Raw genomic sequence first — 12,320 nt, forward strand, 5'->3', positions numbered from 1 at the left:
TCCGAGTGCCATCCCGCCGCGATTTATATTCAAATAATCAAAATATTATTGACTCCTGTGGGGTGCCCTTTGCCCAAATACATTCTGTATACAAAAATATCCCTAGTACAAAGAACGAATATCTCTCAGGGTACATAAGTATTTGCGACCAGATACACAGTTAAAAAATAGACAAAAAACCTACTGTATTTCTGCTGAAGAATAAGAACAAAATCTGCTTTGTGCAATAAAGGACACAAGCTCTATTCTGTAAATTTTAACAAGCAATCCGTCTCACAAATGTATAACATCTATTTATAAAATGAAGTTATGTGTTACGTTATTTACAGAAAGCATTATGTAAAAAACATACTAACTGGCGCATACCAAGCTAGAGTTTAACAACACAATAGATGTCCATGTCTAATAGATGTAACAGAAAACAATAAATTCGCAAAACTGTTGCGAAAATTCGCCAGCTTCAAAAAAAATGGACGCCGGCGTAAAAAATGAGACGCCGGCGCCCTATCACGAATTATTAACCATTTTGCAAATTCCGTGTCAAATCTCGTTTTTGACGCCGGCGCCGTTTCTCGAATTTTTCACTGGTTTTTTTTTCGGCGAAACGGCCCAAATTCGCCCATCACTAATCATTATTCTATCATTAAATTATGCAGTAATACAATATATCCATTTTCACACTAAAGTGTATTGAACTTTAATCATAGAACAATAATGACTTTCAAGTTGCAGTGGATTTAACAAAGAACTAATCACAGGTTTGTTATATGAGCAGGTGGTGGGTTAGTAGCTGATTAATACATACAATATTGCAGAATCTGTGCTTATTAGAAGGTGGTGCTCTATCCGGGAATCTTGCTACAGTCCTTGGTATCCACAATCAATATAATTATAAAGAACGGATGGCACACACAATAGCATTCGTGCTAAAAGGTGGGAATTAGTGGAGATCTCAAATAAATTCCCACCTTTTAGCACGGATGCTATTGTGTGTGCCATCCATTCTTTATAATTACATTGATAGTAGCTGATTAACAATTAAAATCTAAGACAGTTTCATATGCAAAGTTGCTGTTGATAATGCTTTCCTCCTGTAATAACTGTACTTATATGTCATACTTGTTAAAGCAAGACTTGGAAAGACTGTGCATACATCTTTTTGGCTCTTGATGTGGATTTGAGCAGTGGGGATGCTGACTGAGCACACAACATGGAGCAAAAGGAACAGCTTAGTGGAAGGTGAGTTTAGAGCGGTCCTTTTGGTTTGAGTGAGGCCTTTTCAATTGTGGTGATATAATCAAAACTCTTGAAAATAGTTGATGAGTTATTTAATTTTACAGAAGATTCTGCTGCTGAGGTTTATTCACTTACAATGAGGAAAATTCTGAGCAGAGAAAGAAAGGGCCATAATATACCCCTTACATCTGAACCCATTGATTAGGGATCCTTGACTGGTCTTAGTACCAGATAAAGGACAAAACATGCATCATGGATCTTAATCCCTTATCTGGACCCAAGCATTCTGTATAAAAGATCCTATACCTGTAATTCTGTTTAAATTCTCAATTGAAATTCTCAACTCAATACACAAATCAGCTGCCATGAAACATGCAGAAATATTATGCGATGTGTATGTAAGTGTTTTGTATTTATTTACACTCACTAGAGGGCAGTAGTAAAATAGTTCAGTGTATTAGGTTTATTGCCTGAGCATAATATAGCTGCGATGTTTTAGCCATGATTTTTCCATGTCCTAGAATAATTAGAAAACTAATTAAGCTTTACAACAGAACACAGATTATGATAATATAAAGAGATGTGTATAGATACCATTGTTAAAATGATAAAAAACAAAATTCCATTGTTAAAATGGTAAAATTTCTTACAAATGTCTGGAAAAATAAACAAATTGCAGCTTGCATAAGGCCTTTATAGTACAACATTGTAAATACATTTAATATTTTCATTAATATATAGTGATGGGCGAATTTGCGCCGTTTTGCTTGGCGGAAAAATTAGCGAATTTCGCGTGAAATTCGCGAAACGGTGAAAAATTCGTGAAACTGCACCGGCGTCTCATTTTTGATGCCGGCGCCCATTTTTTGACGCCGGCGCCCGTTTTTATGAAAAAAACATTTTTTGACGCCGGCGAATTTTTGCCGCAAATTTTCGCGGGCGTTTCGTGAATTTATTCGTTGGCGGCTAATAGCACAAATTCGCCGCAAATTCGCCCATCACTATTAATATATACATCCATTCCTGGGCCCGTCTCCTTTTCTAAAAGTCACTGTAAGGATACTATCATACAAGCCACAGCTGGTGCACATATCCCGACTGTATCATCAGATCCCAAATTTCCCAGGCCAAAAGGACCAACCAGAAACTTAAATGTAACCCTGCACATAAATCAGTGGATGGTCTTCAGCAATAGGCAGTGTGTCCTCTTTCATTCCAGATTCAGAAGAGGTTGCAGCAAGAGGTACAAGTTTCTTGGATGCTTATCTTGAAGGAACTGATGCTACTGAAAATGCTGCAAACAGTGTGCACAGCAAGTTAAGCAAGGAGACAGATGAAAAGCCTTTCTCCTGAATATAAGTACCATCATGGATATCTCGCTAGGGTTTTTGAGCTGGCCATAGATGCCAAGATTTATTTAGACAGTGTGACCAACATGTCACTTTGCGGGAAACAGTTTAGACCTACTATCATATCACGAAAATGAAAATTGAATATAAGCTTCATGATACTGAAATAAGAAACTTCCTAAATACAATCAGTTGTCTCTTCATTCTCTCAATTCGTGCATTTGTTGGGTGTCAGATATTCATTGACAGTTAGATCCAATATATCTTATAGGGGGACTCCCTTTCCTAGCAGATGTATTAAAGCTCACTCAAATAACTGATTCCAGTATCTAACAAAATAACTGCCTTTTGCACAAATTCTGCATGTAGAGAGACACGGTGTCTGGTGATTATAATTGAGTGAGCTCTAATGCATCTTCTAGGCAAAAAGAGCCCCCCCAATAAGATATGGATGCCTGGTCAGTAGAACATTACTTTGTGCTTTGTAGCTCTCTTTGTTTCCACTGATTGGTTGCCAGGCACAGTGGCGTAACTAGACCCCTATGGGCCCTGGGCCCCCTACCCCCCCACGCATTGGGCTAGAATACAGCATTACTGGGTTGGGACAGCAAGTAGTAGGGCGAGGATTAGCATTGCAGTCACTCGGTCAGCTCTATGTCCTGTTCTGTAAAGAGGGACTTGGTGGCATTGCGCAGAGGAGCCATGCACCTTCTACATAGATGCGCTGAATGGGGACAGCCATGTTACCGGCACTGCTTCAGCTGCGAAAGTGACAAGCAGCATCAATGCTGCACAGCGTCATAGGCACCATCTCTTCCTACTATGCCTGCTATCCCACAGTCACAATCCCTTCCCAGAGACTATTATCCCACTGCTACTATAGATACCATATCTCCCTACTATACCTGCTATCACACAGTCACACTCCCTTCCCAGAGACTATTATCCCACTGTTACTATAGGTACCATCTCTCCCTACTATACCTGCTATCCCACAGTCACAATCCCTTCCCAGAGACTATTATCCCACTGCTACTATAGGCACCATATCTCCCTACTATACCTGCTATCACACAGTCACACTCCCTTCCCAGAGACTATTATCCACTGTTACTATAGGCACCATATCTCCCTACTATACCTGCTATCGCACAGCCACAGCTCCTTCCCAGAGACTATTATCCCACATTTTACACTGAACTATTCCTTTAAAACAATGTCATTTAACAAAGCAGTTACAATGTTAGGTGAAAAATATGTCATAATGCAATAATTTTACCCCTATATCCCCTTCTCTGTTTATAGTTAAAGTCCCTATTTAAGGCCTAAAAATTGGTCTTGCAGGTTCCTCCTTTGTAATAACATGGTTTTTAGTATCAGACAATTCATACATTGTGTAATATTTTGTTTTAATCTTTTGAGGGGAATGGCAGGAAAAGTTTGGTCATCATCATTTCACTCAAACTCGTCATAAACTAGGGGCATGCCATCTCTGGCATAATGTGTTAAGTGATGCCACTTTAGGCCAGCCAATCATTGTGCTAGTTTTATCATTTCCTTGAGTAGTGATAGAACCAACAATAATCTTATAATATCCAACTGAGGCTAATAAGATATTGATCAAGAAGGATATCATTTTGGCTAGATACATGAGCAAATAGACTGTCAACTCAGCCCAGGGTAGCTGCACCTGCAATAGATATATAAGACTAAATAACTGCTATGACTTTCTGGTACATTTTTACAGTGCTAGTAATAGAACCCTGTGCCTAGCCGTATCTGCATGAGTACTAAAGTAATTTATGGTCTCAGTAATTGGGTCAAATTATGAGCTAAGCATACATGGCTAACTTTGTACTCCACTTTGAATCGATTTATTTTATTTTGGGCCAGAAGAGAGCCTGACAATTGCTGGACTGGAAACACGCTTTGTTAGGGACTCACGTTGTTTTTCAAATAATTCAATTTAATTTAGTGCCTATCCATATAGGCAAATGTGTGTGCTTTGTTTTGCCCCATATCTAAAGATATGAATCACTATAAATAGAAGCCTTACACAAATCGTAAATCGCCTATCATACATCATGCCTCATATATTGCAACAGCCATGTTACTGTTTTAACAGGAGACGTCAAGTAAATATTCCGAAATATCATTCACAGGACAAGATGCAAAACTTCCACCAGGATCTGGAGAAGATGAGGAATGCTTATCACTATACACCATAACAGCTCAATTTTCCAGTTCAAAAAATCTCGCTTTGACTTATTGCAGAATCAACCCTGTTTTAATCTGGAACTTACAAAGCTGACTGTGTGGTCACTGGCCCAAGCAGATTGACTGTGAGGCTAAACTGAATGGTAATACAAATAGTTTTTGTATTACTTAGGGGCAGATTTATCAAGGGTCGAAGTGAATTCGAGGGAATTTTCGAAGTAAAAAAATTTGAAGTAATTTTTTGGATACTTCAACCATCGAATAGGATACTACGACTTCGAATTTACTTCGACTTCGATTCAAAGTAAAAATCGTTTGACTATTGACCATTCGTTAATCAAAGTACTTTCTCTTTAAAAAAACTTAAACTTCAATACTTCCCCAACTTAAACCTGCCAAATTGCTGTTTAGCCTATGGGGGACCTCCTGTGTGTTTTGCTAAGTTTTTTTAAGTCGAAGGATTTTTTGGGAAAATCGTACGATCGTACGATAAAATCGTTCGTATCGTTCGATTCGAAGTACGATCATACGATCGTACTACATTCGGAATACGATCGTGCGATGTATAAAATCCTCCAACTTCAAATTCGAATGTCAGAGGATTCTATTTGATGGTCGAATTTCGAAGTTTATTCTACTTCGAAATTCAACCCTTGATAAATCTGCCCCTAAATGTTCATGTCCATAGTTGCATGTATTTTTATAGTGAATGTCAACTCACTATAAAAATAAAGCAGACAGCAAAACAAAAAAAATACAATGGAAACTGCATCATAATAGTAAATTTAGTTACTAATTCATGATATTGATATTGTATTTTAATATTTATTCGAAATATACCATGTAGAGCTGTGCTGAAAACTCTGTAGCCCCACATTAAGTACAGTATATGCACTGCAACATCACCTTTACATAGGTACACTTGTACAGGTATGGCACCTGTTATCCAGAATGCTCGGGACCTGGGGTTTTCTGGAAAATGGATCTTTCCATGATTTGGATCTTCATACCCAAGTCATGCTTCCAATAAGGATTAATTATATCTTAGCTGAGATCAAGTACAATGTACTGTTTTATTATTACAGAGAAAAGGGAAATCATTTTTAAACATTTTAATTATTTGATTATAATGGAGTCTATGGGAGACGACCATTCTGTAATTCAGCACTTTCTGGAAAATGGGTTTCCGGAAACCATATCCCTTACCTTGTCAGTGATTGTGCTTACATTTCAGTGTACTTCTTATAAAGATATCACGCTCACACCTGCCTGCCAGCTAGTTTGTTATAATGTGTTATAAAAAAAGAATAGAATCACAGTGTTAATTCTAGTGACCTTTCCATGATTGAATATTCCTATTACACCAAATGGAAAAATAAATAAATAAATGATCTCCATGACAAGAACTGTCTAGATAAATAGATTCTGGAATGGAATTAAATTGAGCTTTGTAGTCTATGAAAAGTAGAAAAGGTAAGGCAAAATGGGATGAAAATGAAAGGCAGCATGAATGGTGGGAGGAATGGCAGAGGAGTGGGAGAAATGGGATGCAATTACCATCAGGAGAAACATATAGTGAAAATGGTAGCATGTAAGGTGTTAGCAAATGTTCTTTTCTGTATTTACACACAGTATGTATTTTTGGTGAACATAAGTTGGAACCTACAGTATTTGTGTGCGTGACCAATCAAAGCTTGTATAATTGACAGGTTGCCCCACACAAAGACTCAGTATCAGTAACCTCAGTCGGATATGACAGAATTAGATATTAAACAATTATTTATTTTATCACCAACTTTAGTGAATTGCTAAACTATTATATAATTTTTGCATTGTTTTTTTTTTGTTTTTTTTATAAATATTTTCTTATTATAGATCTTCCTCTTTAGGTTTGTAGTTTTGATGTCTAGGAATCCACAAGACGTGATGAAGAATCCTAAGATTCACATTATTATGGACAAACTTGAGAAGTTAGAAGAGAAGCTATTTGTCAGAATACGACCCAATGCTTTCTTGAGATATTTGTATGGTCTTTGCACGTGGGGAACTGTGTTCTCCAGATATCAGTGTAACTATTGAGTTGATTATTTTATCTAATAATTCCCCTTGTGTTTTTTTTTACTCATATCCCATAATGTAAGTGCCAGGGGTGGAGGGGCAGTGAGGGGCAGTGAGACTTGTGGAAGGGTCCAAGGCTTTGAACAGGGTTTTGTTCTTCATTAATATGGACAAGAAGAGACGTGGTTGGCTCATTTTGACTTTACAGTCCAGTTATTGATCACTTTAAAATTATATTGATATGTTCCCATAATTGGTAGGTATAAGTCAATATTTAATTAATCGAGGTCTGCAGTGTTCTCTTTTAATAAAACTTCCCAGAAGCCCCTGCCGGCTCAGTGGAATTTAAGCTGCTTTTTTGGTCATGCTGCTTTAACACAAATATATGGAGTACATATTTGAGTCTGAAAAGTAAACTTCAAAGCAGCTTGAGTGCCCTGACTTTAAAAGTTCTGGTTTATAGAATAAGTGCATTGTATAAGTTGTGCGTGCCTACAGCCAATATGATTATGTAAGTTGGGGCATGTTTTATGCATACTATAACTGTCTTTATAACTCTATTGTCACTAAAGGTGAGATTTTATTGCCTGGTCCCCCTGTTCCCCATTTCCACTTGTTATTTTCTTAATTTTAATTGCACCATAAACCTGCCATTGCCTGTAATGTAATAAGTTTGCAGTACAAGGTAGCTTTCTTCTTTGCTTGGCTCTTACCACTGGAGCACAAACACACATTGTCAGCGAGAGTTATGGGAAGGAAGTAGATGGTTTATTACATATTGCTAGTGCATTCCTAAATTTAATAAATGACTGCAAACCAAAACACATTCTCTGGACTGGCAAGTGTACATATAACTGCCAGTTGTAATGGAAAAACACTTTATATACCTGCTGCCTATAGCCCTAAAGCTGTCGCTGTGCTACAACTACAGACACATCATCCAGAAACTTATAGAAAATGTTGCTTAAATGACTGCACTTGCAATTGCAATTGTGTTTAATTTAAACAATGTGGCTCAGTAATGAGCATTTATTAGGTTTCCTTGATTTCTCATTGATCTGATAGAAAACTCTTACAAAGCTTTATTGCCAGGACTTTGTTGGAGCTCAAAGTAAGACAATTGCTACTCAACAGCCCACCACAATATTCAAACCATTGGGCTTGGTACTGAGTTGATTATTGTGTAAGGAGCACCAGGTAAGGTAGGTAGGCCTATGAACAAACACAGAGGATAGTTTGCACCGTCTTTTTCAGGTTGTCATCATCACATGTTTTGGTGCCAACGTCTACAAACATCTACAAAGACACCAGCATAATCTCATTATGTGTAAAGTTGCCGGGCTGTCCAAGTACATCTGCAGAACCTTCCATTTTTTGGAAGTTGCTGCCAAAAGTTTGTTTGTAATACCTTTCTAAAAATGCCTCATACGCTGAGCTGTCATAAGCACTGATTTCAACTAGGCAGCACAGTTTTCAGACAAGTCCTCAGAGGCTCCAAGCTATGCACATTACCAAAAATACACGGTTAAGACACATCTTTCATTCTCTGTAGCATGCATGCATTTGCTTTTGCAATACAGGTATAAGACCTGTTATCTGGAAACCCGTTATCCAGAAAGCTTCTGAATTACAGAAAGGCCTTCTCACACAGATTCCATTTTATCCAAATAATCCAAATTTTTCCTTTTTCTCTGTCATAATAAAACAGTCCCTTGTACATGATCAATACTAACATATAAATACTCCTTATTGGAAGCTGAACCAGTTTACCAGGGTTTATTTAGGGGCAGATTTACCTAGGGTCGTATATCGAGGGTTAATTAACCCTTAATATTCGACTGCCAAATTGAAATCCTTCGACTTCAAATATCGAAGGATTTAGCGATATTCCTATGATCGAACGATCGAAGGAATAATCGTTCGATCGAACGATTAAATCCTTCGAATCGAACGATTCGAAGGATTTTAATCCATCGATCGAAGGATATTCCTTCGATCAGAAAATTGTTAGGAAGCCTATGGGGACCTTCCCCATAGGCTTACATTGGCCTCGGTAGGTTTTAGGTGGCGAACTAGGGGGTCGAAGAATTTTTTAAAGAGACAGTACTTCGACTATGGAATGGTCGAACAGTTGAATGATTTTTAGTTCGAATCGTTCGATTCAAAGTTGAACGTCGTAGTCGAAGGTCGAAGTAGCCAATTCGATGGACGAAGTAGCCAAAAAAAACTATTTTTCCCCTATTCCTTCACTCGAACTAAGTAAATGGGCCCCATAATGTTCAAATCAATTTCGCGTAGACTTAAGGTATGAAGATCCATATTATGGAAAGATCCCTTATCTGGAAAACCCCAGGTTCGGAGCATTCTGGATAACATGTGCCATACCTGTATATGCATATGCTCTTATGGCTAGTGGATCTTGAATTTTGTTATCCAGGCAGTGAGAAATATTTGATGCAGCCCATGTTTCACCATCTGTTTGGCTTTTATAATATATAAAATAGGACCAAAACATAATGGTTTGTAATCAGTTATCAAATACAATACACAGTTAAGACTCACCAACTTATTAAAGAGAAATGAGCCTTCAAACTTACACAGATTCATGTTTATTTACAGTTTAATTATAAACTCCTGATTGTTTTCTCCTTGGCATCACGCAGCAGCCTAGAAACTATGATTCACAGCTCAGATTAAAACTCAGGTTGATTTCTTTAGTGATTTTTATGAAGACTTTTTAGTACACACAAATGTTGTGCTTAAACACATTGATTAATAGCAGCAAGAATAAACATTAAAAGCAGGAAAACAGTTGAAATAGTTTCTCACATACAATAAAAAAAGCAGGAGTGGTTATTTGGGGCAATTTGCCTTTCTAATATACAATATTGGAAGGCATATTTAATGGCTTGTGTGCTTGCACTATAAATAGCAAACTGGTCCATTAACTTGAAATGTCAAAATAGCTTATTTTCTATTTTATTATGTTATATAACTTAGTTCTGAGAAATCCGTTAAAAAGCAAACAATGAAACTGTCTGGTTGATTTGTCTGATGCTTCTTTTAGTTGAGTTCCCACTCAGCAATTTCTTTGCCAGGTCTGCTCAGATGCTGAAAGTTGCAATTGTCAACACACAAAACTGTCAATTGTGGCATTTTAAAAAGAAATTTAGACAAGAAAAAACAGGTTCTATGATTTTCCTTAAAGTAAAAAGAAGTTTCCTAAATGGCTATTCTTTGTGCCATCCACAAAATGTCCTCTTCCCGTATGTGTTGTAGGTTTATTCAGAAAGCAGTTAAGGTAAAGATATTGTCTCAGGCAGGCCCGGATTTGTGGAAAGGCCACCTAGGCCCGGGCCTAGGGTGGCAGGATTTTAGGGGGGCGGCATGCTGCCCAACTACACCCACATTGATAAAAAAACACTGGGAAAGTGCTGGAGATACAGTAATTTTTTACATTTCCCGTGCACCAATCCCCATTGCTCCAGTCCAGATGATGAAAATTTGCACGATTAAAGGGGAGGGGACAGGGGCGATGAACGGCAGTGGGCCTAGGGTCGACCACTATATAAATCCGGCTCTGGTCTCAGGTGGCAGATTTTAAGGATTGGCATTGGCAAATATTATTATCCTATACTTATACATAGACTGGTCATCATTCACAGTCCTTGCCTTAGTGGAGCTCTACCATGAAAATATATTATACAAAGAGGGAGAAGTCCTGTGCCTATAACAAAACCATATGTAACATCCATAAGACCGCAGCACACTGGCAAAGTAAATCCGTTGTGCTTTGATAAAGGGTCCTGTGAGACTCGAAACGTTGCCATTTTTGTCTACTTAAGAAATGAGCCAATAAAACTCACAAAGCACAATGGATTTACTTTGATTTACTTTGTGTGCTGAGGTCTTATGGATGTTACATATGATGTACTAACCTGCGGCAGAGTGGGTAATTGACTGCTGAACACCTGGTCCCAAGGGATAAGACACAGAGGTAGAGCACTTCACTATCGTGTGGTGTAGCAAAACTATAGCCTCATTATTTAAGGAGAACTAACCCCTAAAAATTAATATAACTAAACAATCTATATTTATATAGTGAACTTATTGAACCAGCAGGTTCAGCATCTCTATAGTAGTAATGATCCAGGCCTTCAAATTTGTTCCTGGAGCAGGGGAGTAACTTTAGAGGAAGCAGACCCTGAGGCTGCAGGGGGCGCAGGAGGTATAGGGGCCCCATGAGGCCATAATTCATATATAGTTTCAATAATTATTGGTAAAACAAGTCAACCTGTATGCATTTTGAGGCCTGAAAAATAATTTGCTGTGGGGCCTTGTAATATATAGTTAAGCCACTGTCCTGAAGTTTCCAATATCGAATTTTGCTAGGAAAGTCTGCGACATATACATGCTCAGTGGGCTCTGATCAGCTGTTGAGAAGCTAAACTTGGGGTCATCACAAATCATCAAGCAGAAAATGTATCATATAAGCTGATGCTACATGGCTGATTATTAAATTCTAATGCTAATTGTGCTTTTTATGAGCTGCAACGTACCAATAATTATTTACTAATCAGCCTTATATTGTGACATTTTTATTGTATGTATTCAGTATCCTGATAGTATCCTATCCCTAAGCTCAGTAAGTGACAGCAGCACAGAGCATGTACAGTGAATCAGCAGAAAAGAAGATGGGGAGCTACAGGGGCATCTTTGGAGTCATATATCTTCGCTGCTAAAGGGCTGTTGCATTGGGCTGGTACAGAAACCCAAAACCTATAATTTTTCTGCCCTACGTCTTTGGTTAAGCTTTAGTTCTCCTTTAGCATGTCTCTTAAGAAAAATAATATGATGATAAACCCAGGTTATATTTCCCCTTTAATATGAGGCTCCCCCTCAGACTAGACCTTATTTAATTTATGTGGAAAGATGACACAAGGGAAATACCTATGGGTAAGGGCACACCTGGCGATTTGGGGAGATTTAGTCGGCTGGCAAATAATCGCTTCTTCTTTGGGGCAACTAATCTCCCCAAACGGCTTCCCCATGTCTTCCGCCGGCTATTATGAAAAAACACCTGTGGCATGGCACACAGGGCGCTTCGTATTCCGAAGTCGCCCGAAGTTTCTTCGTGAGGCAAAGTCCCCCAAGGAAGAGATGATTAATCTCCCCGAATCGCCCGGTGTGCCCTTACCCTAAAGATTTTACTCTGAAACTCTCAGTGCCATGTGTGCTCTTGACTCTTACCTTTTGATTGAAAGACTGAGGAGGAGTTGCTATTTTATGTAAAAGTACAATTTTATTCTTAGCATGTAGTAGTATACTAGGTCTAGGCTGAAAGACTAGGCTGATAGTGGGAAGTTATGTTTGCTTTCAAGATACAATTACTGTATGGTTATCTATAATACGCATCACATACTGTGCTCTTTGTTATCCAGTTTGTGAGGGAAAACCTGA

This window comes from Xenopus laevis, chromosome 1S, assembly GCF_017654675.1.
Source record: "Xenopus laevis strain J_2021 chromosome 1S, Xenopus_laevis_v10.1, whole genome shotgun sequence".
NCBI classification, from domain to species: domain Eukaryota; kingdom Metazoa; phylum Chordata; class Amphibia; order Anura; family Pipidae; genus Xenopus; species Xenopus laevis.